Here is a 14492-nt window from a genome sequence, read left to right on the forward strand (position 1 = left end):
GTGTCACAAACTAGCAAGGCAATTCACACAGTCACAACAAAAATGAATTAAACAAAAACACCACTTTAAAAGAGGCCAGGCTGCCTGAAACACAGAGAGTCCACAGTAAAACAGAAACAGGTAGCTGAAATAAACACTTTTGAACAAATAATACTATTCACCCAGAACAATCTCAGGGCTCCTTACCTAGGTCTTTTTGCAATCTTTGAAAACTGGGCTGTATCAGAACACAGGGAAGATGCTGAGGCTCACAAAATGGAGGTGGCTGTCCTGGGCGTCCTTCCAAAAACTTAAGGGGCCAGAGCAGGTGTGGGGGGACGGGGCTGAGGTGCAACAGGGACTCAGAGAGCCAATCAGCTAAGTCCAGTCCCTGTGGGGAGGGGGAAAGGCAGCTGCTGCTCTATTCTGAATCTCCTTGGATACAGACAGGCGGAAACCACACTTCCAAGCCAGCAGAGTCTACTTTTCAGGTAAGGGAGAGATTGTTTAAAAAACAAACACTGGAATACTGCTGGGCGCGCACTCTGAAATCGGGCTTTTTTAAAGGCAGAAAACAGGGGGGCTGACATTTTCTAAACACAAATTTAAATGTCAGAAACAGATTAAAACAGTCTCCTAAAAACACACTCTGCAAGATGTATGTAGCCTTTTTATTTAGAAGATAAAAGGGGGAGGGGGTTATGTGCCACAAAATAGCAAGACAATTCACATAGTCACGGCAAAAACAAATTTGAAAAAAATACCACTTTAAAAGAGGCCAGGTTGTCTGAAACACAGAGAGTCCACAGTAAAACAGACACAGGTAGCTGAAATAAACACTTTTGAACAAATAATACTATTTACCCAGACAAATCTCAGGGCTCCTTACCTAGGTCTTTTTGCCATCCTTGAACACTGGGCTGTATCAGGACACAGGGAAGATGCTGAGGCTCACAAAATGGAGGTGATTGTCTTGGGCTTCCCCCCACAAACGTAAGGGGCCAGAGCAGGTGTGGGGGGTTGGGGTAGGGTGCATCAGGGACTCAGAGAGCCAATCATCTAAGTCCAGCCCCTGTGGCAGGAGGAAAAGAAGCTGCTGCTCTATTCAGAATCTCCTTGAATACAGACAGGCTGAATCCACACTTTCAAGCTAGCAGAGTCTACTTTCCAAGTAAGGGAGAGATTGTTTCAAAAACAAACACTGGAATACTGCTGGGCGCGCACTCTGAAATCGGGGATTTTTAAAGGCAAAGATCAAGAGGGCAGACAGTTTGTAAACACAATTTAAATCACAGAAACAGATCAAAACAGTCTCCTAAAAACACACTCTGCAAGATGAATGTAGCCTTTTTACTTAAAAGAAAAAAGGGGGTGGGGGTTAGGTGCCACAAAGTAGCAGGGCAATAAACACAGTCACAGCAAAAACAAATTTAAAGAAAACACCACTTTAAAAGAGACAAGACTAGCTGAAACACAGAGAGTCCACAGTTAAACAGACACAGGTATCTGAAATAAACACTGTTGAACAAATTATACTATTTACCCAGAAAAATCTCAGAGCTCCTTACCTAGGTCTTTTTGCAATCTTTGAAAACTGGGCTGTATCAGAACACAGGGAAGATGCTGAGGCTCACAAACTGGAGGTGGCTGTCTTGGGCTTCCATCCACAAACTTAAGGGGCCAAAGCAGGTGTGGGGGGGCTGGGACTCAGGTGCAACAGGGACTCAGAGAGCCAATCAGCTAAGTCCAGTCCCTGTGGGCAGAGGGAAAAGCAGCTGCTGCTCTATTCAGAATCTCCTTGGATACAGACAGGCTGAATCCACACTTCCAAGCTAGCAGAGTCTACTTTCCAGGTAAGGGAGAGAGTGCTTAAAAAACAAACACTGGAATACTGCTGGGCGCGAACTCTGAAATCGGGCATATTTAAAGGCAAAAAACAGGAGGGCAGACAGTTTTTAAACACAATTTAAATCACAGAAACAAATTAAAACAGTCTCCTAAAAACACACTCTGCAAGATGTCTACAGCCTTTTTACTTAGAAGAAAAAAGGGGGGAGGGGTTAGGTGCCACAAAGTATCAAGGCAATTCAAACAGTCACGGCAAAAACACATTTTTTTAAAAACACCACTTTAGAAGAGGCCAGACTGCCTGAAAGACAGAGAGTCCACAGTAAAACAGACACAGGTAGCTGAAATAAACACTTTTGAACAAATAATACTATTTTCGCAGAAAAATCTCAGGGCTCCTTACCTAGGTCTTTTTGCAATCCTTGAAAACTGGGTTGTATCAGAACACAGGGAAGATGCTGAGGCTCACAAACTGGAGGTGGCTGTCTTGGGCTTCTTTCCACAAACTTAAGGGGCCAAAGCAGGTGTGGGGGGCGGGGCTGAGGTGCAACAGTGACTCAGAGAGCCAATCAGCTAAGTCCAGTCCCTGTGGGCAGGGGCAAAGGCAGCTGCTGCTCTATTCATAATCTCCTTGGATACAGACAGGCTGAATCCACACTTCCAAGCCAGCAGAGTCTACTTTTCAGGTAAGTGAGAGATTGCTTAAAAAACAAACACTGGACTACTGCTGGGCGCGCACTCTAAAATCAGACTTTTTTAAAGGCAGAAAACAGGGGGGCTGACATTTTCTAAACACAATTTAAATGTCAGAAACAGATTAAAACAGTCTCCTAAAAACACATTCTGCAAGATATATGTGGCCTTTTTACTTAGAAGATAAAAGGGGGAGGGGGGTTATGTGCCACAAACTAGCAAGGCAATTCACACAGTCACAACAAAAACAAATTAAAAAAAATATCACTTTAAAAGAGGCCAGTCTGCCTGAAACACAGAGAGTCCAAAGTAAAACGGACACAGGTAGCTGAAATAAACACTTTTGAACAAATAATACTATTTACCCAGAAAAATCACAGGGATTCTTACCTAGGTATTTTTGCAGTCCTTAAACACTGGGCTGTATCAGGACACAGGGAAGATGCTGAGGCTCACAAAATGCAGGTGGCTGTCTTGGGCTTCCCTCCACAAACTTAAGGGGTCAGAGCAGTTGTGGGGGGAGGGGCTCATGTGCAACAGAGATTCAGAGAGCCAATCAGCTAAGTCCAGTCCCTGTGGGCAGGAGGAAAGGCAGCTGCTGCTCTATTCAGAATCTCTTTGGATACAGACATGCTGAATCCACACTTCCAAGCTAGCAGAGTCTACTTTTCAGGTAAGGGAGAGATTGTTTAAATAACAAACACTGGAATACTGCTGTGTGCGCACTCTGAAATCGGGGTTTGTTAAAGGTAGAAAACAGGGGGGCAGACAGTTTTTAAACACAATTTAAATCACAGAAACAGTTTAAAAAGTCTCCTAAAAACACAATCTGCAAGATGTATGTAGTCTTTTTACTTAGAAGAAAAAAGGGGGGTTATGTGCGACAAACTAGCAAGGCAATACGCACAGTCACTGCAAAAACGAATTAAAAAAAAACACCACTTTAAAAGAGACCAGGCTGCCTGAAACACAGATAGTCCACAGTTAAACAGACACAGGAAGTTGAAAGAAAAACTTTTGAACAAATAATACTATTTAACCAGAAAAATCTCAGGGCTCCTTACCTAGGTCTTTTTGCAATTCTTGAACACTGGGCAGTATCAGGACACAAGGAAGATGCTGAGACTCACAAAATAGAAGTTGCTGTCTTTGGCTTCCCTCCACAAACTTAAGGGGCCAGAGCCGGTGTGGGGGCGGGCGGCGCTCAGGAGCAACAGGGACTCAGAGAGCCAATCAGCTAAGTCCAGTCCCTGTGGGCAGGGGGAAAGGCAGCTACTGATCTATTCAGAATCTCCTTGGATACAGACAGGCTGAATCCACACTTCCAAGCTAGCAGAATTAACTTTCAAGGTAAGGGAGAGGTTGTTTAAAAAACAAACACTGGAATACTGCTGGCCGTGCACCCTTAAATCGTGCTTTTTTAAAGGCAAAAAACAGGGGGCAGACAGTTTTAAAACACAATTTAAATCACAGAAACGGATTAAAACAGTCTCCTAAAAACACACTCTGAAAGATATATGTAGCCTTTTTACTTAGAAGATAAAAGGGGGGGTTATGTGCCACAATCAAGCACGGCAATTCACACAGTCACGGCTAAAACAAATTTAAAAAAAACACCACTTTAAAAGAGTCCAGGATGCCTGAAACACAGAGAGTCCACAGTAAAACAGACACAGGTAGCTGAAATAAACATTTTTGAACAAATCATACTATTTACCCAGACGAATCTCAGGGCTCCTTACCTCGGTCCTTTTGCAATCCTTGAACCCTGGGCTGCATCAGAACACAGGGAAGATGCTGAGGCTCACAAAATGGAGGTGGCTGTCTTGGGCTTCCCTCCACAAACTGAAGGGGCCAGAGCTGGGTTGGGGGGGCGGGGCTCAGGTGCAACAGGGACTCAGAGAGCCAATCAGCTAAATCCAGTCGCTGTGGGCAGGGGAAAAGGCAGCTGCTGCTCTATTCAGAATCTCCTAGGATACAGACAGGCGGAATACACACTTCCAAGCTAGCAGAGTCTACTTTCCAGGTAAGGGAGAGATTGTTTAAAAAACAAACACTGGAATACTGCTGGGCGCGCACTCTGAAATCAGGCTTTTTTGAAGGTAGAAAACAGGAGGGCAGACAGTTTTTAAACACAAATTAAATCACAGAAACAGATTAAAACAGTTTCTTAAAAACACACTCTGCAAGATTTATGTAGCCTTTTTACTTAGAAGAAAAAGGTGGGGGGCGGGTTAGGTGCAAAAACTAGCAAGGCAATTGACACAGTCAGTGCAAAAACAAATTTGAAAAACACACCACTTTAAAAGAGACCAGGCTGCCTGAAACACAGAGAGTCCACAGTTAAACATACACAGGTAGCTGAAATAAACAGTTTTGAACAAATAATACTATTTACCCTGAAAAATCTCAGGGCTCCTTACCTAGGTCTTTTTGCAATCCTTGAACACTGGGCTGTATCAGGACACAAGGATGATGCTGAGGCTCACAAATGGAAGTGGCTGTCTTGGGCTTCCCTCCACAAACTTAAGGGGCCAGAGCAGGTGTGGGACGGCGGGGCTCAGGTGCAACAGGGACTCAGAGAGCCAATCAGCTAAGTCCAGTTCCTGTGGGCACAGGGAAAGGCAGCAGCTGCTCTATTCAGAATCTTCTTGGATACAGACAGGCTGAATCCACCCTTCCAAGCTAGCAGAGTCTACTTTCCAGGTAAGGGAGAGATTGTTTAAAAAACAAACACTGGAATACTGCTGGGCGCGCACTCTAAAATAGGGCTTTTTTAAATGCAAAAAACAGGGGGGCAGACAGTTTCTAAATACAATTTAAATCACAGAAACAGATTAAAACAGTCTCTTAAAAACACACTTTGCAAGATGTATATAGCGTTTTTGCTTAGAAGAAAAAAGGGGGGGTTAGGTGCAAAAACTAGCAAGGCAATTCACACAGACACGGCAAAAACTAATTTGAAAAAAACACCACATTAAAAGAGACCAGGCTGCCTGAAACACAGAGAGCCCACAGTTAAACAGACACAGGTAGCTGAAATAAACACTTTAGAACAAATAATACTATTTTCCCAGAAAAATCTAAGGGCTCCTTACCTAGGTCTTTTTGCAATCCTTGAAAACTGGGTTGTATCAGAACACAGGGAAGATGCTGAGGCTCACAAACTGGAGGTGGCTGTCTTGGGCTTCTTTCCACAAACTTAAGGGGCCAAAGCAGGTGTGGGGGGCGGGGCTGAGGTGCAACAGTGACTCAGAGAGCCAATCAGCTAAGTCCAGTCCCTGTGGCAGGGGCAAAGGCAGCTGCTGCTCTATTCAGAATCTCCTTGGATACAGACAGGCTGAATCCACACTTCCAAGCCAGCAGAGTCTACTTTTCAGGTAAGTGAGAGATTGTTTAAAAAACAAACACTGGACTACTGCTGGGCGCGCACTCTGAAATCAGGCTTTTTTAAAGGCAGAAAACAGGGGGGCTGACAGTTCCTAAATACAATTTAAATCACAGAAACAGATTAAAACAGTCTCTTAAAAACACACTTTGCAAGATGTATATAGCCTTTTTGCTTAGAAGAAAAAAGGGGGGGTTAGGTGGAAAAACTAGCAAGGCAATTCACACAGTCAAGGCAAAAACAAATTTAAAAAAAAAGCACCACTTTAAAAGAGACCAGGCTGCCTGAAACACAGAGAGCCCACAGTTAAACAGACACAGGTAGCTGAAATAAACACTTTAGAACAAATAATACTATTTTCCCAGAAAAATCTCAGGGCTCCTTACCTAGGTCTTTTTGCAATCCTTGAAAACTGGGTTGTATCAGAACACAGGGAAGATGCTGAGGCTCACAAACTGGAGGTGGCTGTCTTGGGCTTCTTTCCACAAACTTAAGGGGCCAAAGCAGGTGTGGGGGGCGGGGCTGAGGTGCAACAGTGACTCAGAGAGCCAATCAGCTAAGTCCAGTCCCTGTGGGCAGGGGCAAAGGCAGCTGCTGCTCTATTCAGAATCTCCTTGGATACAGACAGGCTGAATCCACACTTCCAAGCCAGCTGAGTCTACTTTTCAGGTAAGTGAGAGATTGCTTAAAAAACAAACACTGGACTACTGCTGGGCGCGCACTCTAAAATCAGACTTTTTTAAAGGCAGAAAACAGGGGGGCTGACAGTTTCTAAACACAATTTAAATCACAGAAACAGATTAAAACAGTCTCCTAAAAACACACTCTGCAAGATTTATGTTGCCTTTTTACTTAGAAGAAAAAAGTGGGGGGCGGGTTAGGTGCAATAACTAGCAAGGCAATTCACACAGTCAGAGCAAAAACAAATTTGAAAAACACACCACTTTAAAAGAGACCAGGCTGCCTGAAACACAGAGAGTCCACAGTTAAACATACACAGGTAGCTGAAATAAACAGTTTTGAACAAATAATACTATTTACCCAGAAAAATCTCAGGGCTCCTTACCTAGGTCTTTTTGCAATCCTTGAACACTGGGCTGTATCAGGACACAAGGATGATGCTGAGGCTCACAAATGGAAGTGGCTGTCTTGGGCTCCCCTCCACAAACTTAAGGGGCCAGAGCAGGTGTGGGACGGCGGGGCTCAGGTGCAACAGGGACTCAGAGAGCCAATCAGCTAAGTCCAGTTCCTGTGGGCACAGGGAAAGGCAGCAGCTGCTCTATTCAGAATCTTCATGGATACAGACAGGCTGAATCCACCCTTCCAAGCTAGCAGAGTCTACTTTCCAGGTAAGGGAGAGATTGTTTAAAAAACAAACACTGGAATACTGCTGGGCGCGCATTCTAAAATAAGGCTTTTTTAAATGCAAAAAACAGGGGGGACAGACAGTTCCTAAATACAATTTAAATCACAGAAACAGATTAAAACAGTCTCTTAAAAACACACTTTGCAAGATGTATATAGCCTTTTTGCTTAGAAGAAAAAAGGGGGGGTTAGGTGCAAAAACTAGCAAGGCAATTCACACAGACACGGCAAAAACAAATTTGAAAAAAACACCACATTAAAAGAGACCAGGCTGCCTGAAACACAGAGAGCCCACAGTTAAACAGACACAGGTAGCTGAAATAAACACTTTAGAACAAATAATACTATTTTCCCAGAAAAATCTCAGGGCTCCTTACCTAGGTCTTTTTGCAATCCTTGAAAACTGGGTTGTATCAGAACACAGGGAAGATGCTGAGGCTCACAAACTGGAGGTGGCTGTCTTGGGCTTCTTTCCACAAACTTAAGGGGCCAAAGCAGGTGTGGGGGGCGGGGCTGAGGTGCAACAGTGACTCAGAGAGCCAATCAGCTAAGTCCAGTCCCTGTGGGCAGGGGCAAAGGCAGCTGCTGCTCTATTCAGAATCTCCTTGGATACAGACAGGCTGAATCCACACTTCCAAGCCAGCAGAGTCTACTTTTCAGGTAAGTGAGAGATTGTTTAAAAAACAAACACTGGACTACTGCTGGGCGCGCACTCTAAAATCAGGCTTTTTTAAAGGCAGAAAACAGGGGGGCTGACAGTTCCTAAATACAATTTAAATCACAGAAACAGATTAAAACAGTCTCTTAAAAACACACTTTGCAAGATGTATATAGCCTTTTTGCTTAGAAGAAAAAAAGGGGGGGTTAGTTGGAAAAACTAGCAAGGCAATTCACACAGACATGGCAAAAACAAATTTGAAAAAAACACCACATTAAAAGAGACCAGGCTGCCTGAAACACAGAGAGCCCACAGTTAAACAGACACAGGTAGCTGAAATAAACACTTTAGAACAAATAATACTATTTTCCCAGAAAAATCTCAGGGCTCCTTACCTAGGTCTTTTTGCAATCCTTGAAAACTGGGTTGTATCAGAACACAGGGAAGATGCTGAGGCTCACAAACTGGAGGTGGCTGTCTTGGGCTTCTTTCCACAAACTTAAGGGGCCAAAGCAGGTGTGGGGGGCGGGGCTGAGGTGCAACAGTGACTCAGAGAGCCAATCAGCTAAGTCCAGTCCCTGTGGGCAGGGGCAAAGGCAGCTGCTGCTCTATTCAGAATCTCCTTGGATACAGACAGGCTGAATCCACACTTCCAAGCCAGCAGAGTCTACTTTTCAGGTAAGTGAGAGATTGCTTAAAAAACAAACACTGGACTACTGCTGGGCGCGCACTCTAAAATCAGACTTTTTTAAAGGCAGAAAACAGGGGGGCTGACAGTTTCTAAACACAATTTAAATCACAGAAACAGATTAAAACAGTCTCCTAAAAACACACTCTGCAAGATTTATGTTGCCTTTTTACTTAGAAGAAAAAAGTGGGGGGCGGGTTAGGTGCAAAAACTAGCAAGGCAATTCACACAGTCAGAGCAAAAACAAATTTGAAAAACACACCACTTTAAAAGAGACCAGGCTGCCTGAAACACAGAGAGTCCACAGTTAAACATACACAGGTAGCTGAAATAAACAGTTTTGAACAAATAATACTATTTACCCAGAAAAATCTCAGGGCTCCTTACCTAGGTCTTTTTGCAATCCTTGAACACTGGGCTGTATCAGGACACAAGGATGATGCTGAGGCTCACAAATGGAAGTGGCTGTCTTGGGCTTCCCTCCACAAACTTAAGGGGCCAGAGCAGGTGTGGGACGGCGGGGCTCAGGTGCAACAGGGACTCAGAGAGCCAATCAGCTAGGTCCAGTTCCTGTGGGCACAGGGAAAGGCAGCAGCTGCTCTATTCAGAATCTTCATGGATACAGACAGGCTGAATCCACCCTTCCAAGCTAGCAGAGTCTACTTTCCAGGTAAGGGAGAGATTGTTTAAAAAATAAACACTGGAATACTGCTGGGCGCGCATTCTAAAATAAGGCTTTTTTAAATGCAAAAAACAGGGGGGCAGACAGTTCCTAAATACAATTTAAATCACAGAAACAGATTAAAACAGTCTCTTAAAAACACACTTTGCAAGATGTATATAGCCTTTTTGCTTAGAAGAAAAAAGGGGGGGTTAGGTGCAAAAACTAGCAAGGCAATTCACACAGACACGGCAAAAACAAATTTGAAAAAAACACCACATTAAAAGAGACCAGGCTGCCTGAAACACAGAGAGCCCACAGTTAAACAGACACAGGTAGCTGAAATAAACACTTTAGAACAAATAATACTATTTTCCCAGAAAAATCTCAGGGCTCCTTACCTAGGTCTTTTTGCAATCCTTGAAAACTGGGTTGTATCAGAACACAGGGAAGATGCTGAGGCTCACAAACTGGAGGTGGCTGTCTTGGGCTTCTTTCCACAAACTTAAGGGGCCAAAGCAGGTGTGGGGGGCGGGGCTGAGGTGCAACAGTGACTCAGAGAGCCAATCAGCTAAGTCCAGTCCCTGTGGGCAGGGGCAAAGGCAGCTGCTGCTCTATTCAGAATCTCCTTGGATACAGACAGGCTGAATCCACACTTCCAAGCCAGCAGAGTCTACTTTTCAGGTAAGTGAGAGATTGTTTAAAAAACAAACACTGGACTACTGCTGGGCGCGCACTCTAAAATCAGGCTTTTTTAAAGGCAGAAAACAGGGGGGCTGACAGTTCCTAAATACAATTTAAATCACAGAAACAGATTAAAACAGTCTCTTAAAAACACACTTTGCAAGATGTATATAGCCTTTTTGCTTAGAAGAAAAAAGGGGGGGTTAGGTGGAAAAACTAGCAAGGCAATTCACACAGACACGGCAAAAACAAATTTGAAAAAAACACCACATTAAAAGAGACCAGGCTGCCTGAAACACAGAGAGCCCACAGTTAAACAGACACAGGTAGCTGAAATAAACACTTTAGAACAAATAATACTATTTTCCCAGAAAAATCTCAGGGCTCCTTACCTAGGTCTTTTTGCAATCCTTGAAAACTGGGTTGTATCAGAACACAGGGAAGATGCTGAGGCTCACAAACTGGAGGTGGCTGTCTTGGGCTTCTTTCCACAAACTTAAGGGGGCAAAGCAGGTGTGGGGGGCGGGGCTGAGGTGCAACAGTGACTCAGAGAGCCAATCAGCTAAGTCCAGTCCCTGTGGGCAGGGGCAAAGGCAGCTGCTGCTCTATTCAGAATCTCCTTGGATACAGACAGGCTGAATCCACACTTCCAAGCCAGCAGAGTCTACTTTTCAGGTAAGTGAGAGATTGCTTAAAAAACAAACACTGGACTACTGCTGGGCGCGCACTCTAAAATCAGACTTTTTTAAAGGCAGAAAACAGGGGGGCTGACAGTTTCTAAACACAATTTAAATCACAGAAACAGATTAAAACAGTCTCCTAAAAACACACTCTGCAAGATTTATGTTGCCTTTTTACTTAGAAGAAAAAAGTGGGGGGCGGGTTAGGTGCAAAAACTAGCAAGGCAATTCACACAGTCAGAGCAAAAACAAATTTGAAAAACACACCACTTTAAAAGAGACCAGGCTGCCTGAAACACAGAGAGTCCACAGTTAAACATACACAGGTAGCTGAAATAAACAGTTTTGAACAAATAATACTATTTACCCAGAAAAATCTCAGGGCTCCTTTCCTAGGTCTTTTTTGCAATCCTTGAACACTGGGCTGTATCAGGACACAGGGAAGATGCTGAGGCTCCCAAAATGGAGGTAGCTGTCTTGGGCTTCCCTCCACAAACTTAAGGGGCCAAAGCAGGTGTGGGAGGGGCAGGGCTCAGGTGCCACAGGTTCTCAGAGAGCCAATCAGGTAAGTCCAGTCCCTGTGGGCAGGGGCAAAGGCAGCTGCTGCTCTATTCAGAATCTCCTTGGATACAGACAGGCTGAATCCACACTTCCAAGCCAGCAGAGTCTACTTTTCAGGTAAGTGAGAGATTGCTTAAAAAACAAACACTGGACTACTGCTGGGCGCGCACTCTAAAATCAGACTTTTTTAAAGGCAGAAAACAGGGGGGCTGACAGTTTCTAAACACAATTTAAATCACAGAAACAGATTAAAACAGTCTCCTAAAAACACACTCTGCAAGATTTATGTTGCCTTTTTACTTAGAAGAAAAAAGTGGGGGGCGGGTTAGGTGCAAAAACTAGCAAGGCAATTCACACAGTCAGAGCAAAAACAAATTTGAAAAACACACCACTTTAAAAGAGACCAGGCTGCCTGAAACACAGAGAGTCCACAGTTAAACATACACAGGTAGCTGAAATAAACAGTTTTGAACAAATAATACTATTTACCCAGAAAAATCTCAGGGCTCCTTACCTATGTCTTTTTGCAATCCTTGAACACTGGGCTGTATCAGGACACAAGGATGATGCTGAGGCTCACAAATGGAAGTGGCTGTCTTGGGCTTCCCTCCACAAACTTAAGGGGCCAGAGCAGGTGTGGGACGGCGGGGCTCAGGTGCAACAGGGACTCAGAGAGCCAATCAGCTAGGTCCAGTTCCTGTGGGCACAGGGAAAGGCAGCAGCTGCTCTATTCAGAATCTTCATGGATACAGACAGGCTGAATCCACCCTTCCAAGCTAGCAGAGTCTACTTTCCAGGTAAGGGAGAGATTGTTTAAAAAGTAAACACTGGAATACTGCTGGGCGCGCATTCTAAAATAAGGCTTTTTTAAATGCAAAAAACAGGGGGGCAGACAGTTCCTAAATACAATTTAAATCACAGAAACAGATTAAAACAGTCTCTTAAAAACACACTTTGCAAGATGTATATAGCCTTTTTGCTTAGAAGAAAAAAGGGGGGGTTAGGTGCAAAAACTAGCAAGGCAATTCACACAGACACGGCAAAAACAAATTTGAAAAAAACACCACATTAAAAGAGACCAGGCTGCCTGAAACACAGAGAGCCCACAGTTAAACAGACACAGGTAGCTGAAATAAACACTTTAGAACAAATAATACTATTTTCCCAGAAAAATCTCAGGGCTCCTTACCTAGGTCTTTTTGCAATCCTTGAAAACTGGGTTGTATCAGAACACAGGGAAGATGCTGAGGCTCACAAAATGGAGGTGGCTGTCTTGGGCTTCTTTCCACAAACTTAAGGGGCCAAAGCAGGTGTGGGGGGCGGGGCTGAGGTGCAACAGTGACTCAGAGAGCCAATCAGCTAAGTCCAGTCCCTGTGGGCAGGGGCAAAGGCAGCTGCTGCTCTATTCAGAATCTCCTTGGATACAGACAGGCTGAATCCACACTTCCAAGCCAGCAGAGTCTACTTTTCAGGTAAGTGAGAGATTGTTTAAAAAACAAACACTGGACTACTGCTGGGCGCGCACTCTAAAATCAGGCTTTTTTAAAGGCAGAAAACAGGGGGGCTGACAGTTCCTAAATACAATTTAAATCACAGAAACAGATTAAAACAGTCTCTTAAAAACACACTTTGCAAGATGTATATAGCCTTTTTGCTTAGAAGAAAAAAGGGGGGGTTAGGTGGAAAAACTCGCAAGGCAATTCACACAGACACGGCAAAAACAAATTTGAAAAAAACACCACATTAAAAGAGACCAGGCTGCCTGAAACACAGAGAGCCCACAGTTAAACAGACACAGGTAGCTGAAATAATCACTTTAGAACAAATAATACTATTTTCCCAGAAAAATCTCAGGGCTCCTTACCTAGGTCTTTTTGCAATCCTTGAAAACTGGGTTGTATCAGAACACAGGGAAGATGCTGAGGCTCACAAACTGGAGGTGGCTGTCTTGGGCTTCTTTCCACAAACTTAAGGGGCCAAAGCAGGTGTGGGGGGCGGGGCTGAGGTGCAACAGTGACTCAGAGAGCCAATCAGCTAAGTCCAGTCCCTGTGGGCAGGGGCAAAGGCAGCTGCTGCTCTATTCAGAATCTCCTTGGATACAGACAGGCTGAATCCACACTTCCAAGCCAGCAGAGTCTACTTTTCAGGTAAGTGAGAGATTGCTTAAAAAACAAACACTGGACTACTGCTGGGCGCGCACTCTAAAATCAGACTTTTTTAAAGGCAGAAAACAGGGGGGCTGACAGTTTCTAAACACAATTTAAATCACAGAAACAGATTAAAACAGTCTCCTAAAAACACACTCTGCAAGATTTATGTTGCCTTTTTACTTAGAAGAAAAAAGTGGGGGGCGGGTTAGGTGCAAAAACTAGCAAGGCAATTCACACAGTCAGAGCAAAAACAAATTTGAAAAACACACCACTTTAAAAGAGACCAGGCTGCCTGAAACACAGAGAGTCCACAGTTAAACATACACAGGTAGCTGAAATAAACAGTTTTGAACAAATAATACTATTTACCCAGAAAAATCTCAGGGCTCCTTACCTAGGTCTTTTTGCAATCCTTGAACACTGGGCTGTATCAGGACACAAGGATGATGCTGAGGCTCACAAATGGAAGTGGCTGTCTTGGGCTTCCCTCCACAAACTTAAGGGGCCAGAGCAGGTGTGGGACGGCGGGGCTCAGGTGCAACAGGGACTCAGAGAGCCAATCAGCTAAGTCCAGTTCCTGTGGGCACAGGGAAAGGCAGCAGCTGCTCTATTCAGAATCTTCATGGATACAGACAGGCTGAATCCACCCTTCCAAGCTAGCAGAGTCTACTTTCCAGGTAAGGGAGAGATTGTTTAAAAAACAAACACTGGAATACTGCTGGGCGCGCATTCTAAAATAGGGCTTTTTTAAATGCAAAAAACAGGGGGGCAGACAGTTCCTAAATACAATTTAAATGACAGAAACAGATTAAAACAGTCTCTTAAAAACACACTCTGCAAGATGTATATAGCCTTTTTACTTAGAAGAAAAAAGGGGGGGTTAGGTGCAAAAACTAGCAAGGCAATTCACACAGTCACGGCAAAAACAAATTTGAAAAAACACCACTTTAAAAGAGACCAGGCAGCCTGAAACACAGAGAGCCCACAGTTAAACAGACACAGGTAGCTGAAATAAACACTTTAGAACAAATAATACTATTTTCCCAGAAAAATCTCAGGGCTCCTTACCTAGGTCTTTTTCAAATCCTTGAACACTGGGCTGTATCAGGACACAGGGAAGATGCTGAGGCTCACACA

Source organism: Pleurodeles waltl, chromosome 9 (genome assembly GCF_031143425.1).
Source record: "Pleurodeles waltl isolate 20211129_DDA chromosome 9, aPleWal1.hap1.20221129, whole genome shotgun sequence".
NCBI classification, from domain to species: domain Eukaryota; kingdom Metazoa; phylum Chordata; class Amphibia; order Caudata; family Salamandridae; genus Pleurodeles; species Pleurodeles waltl.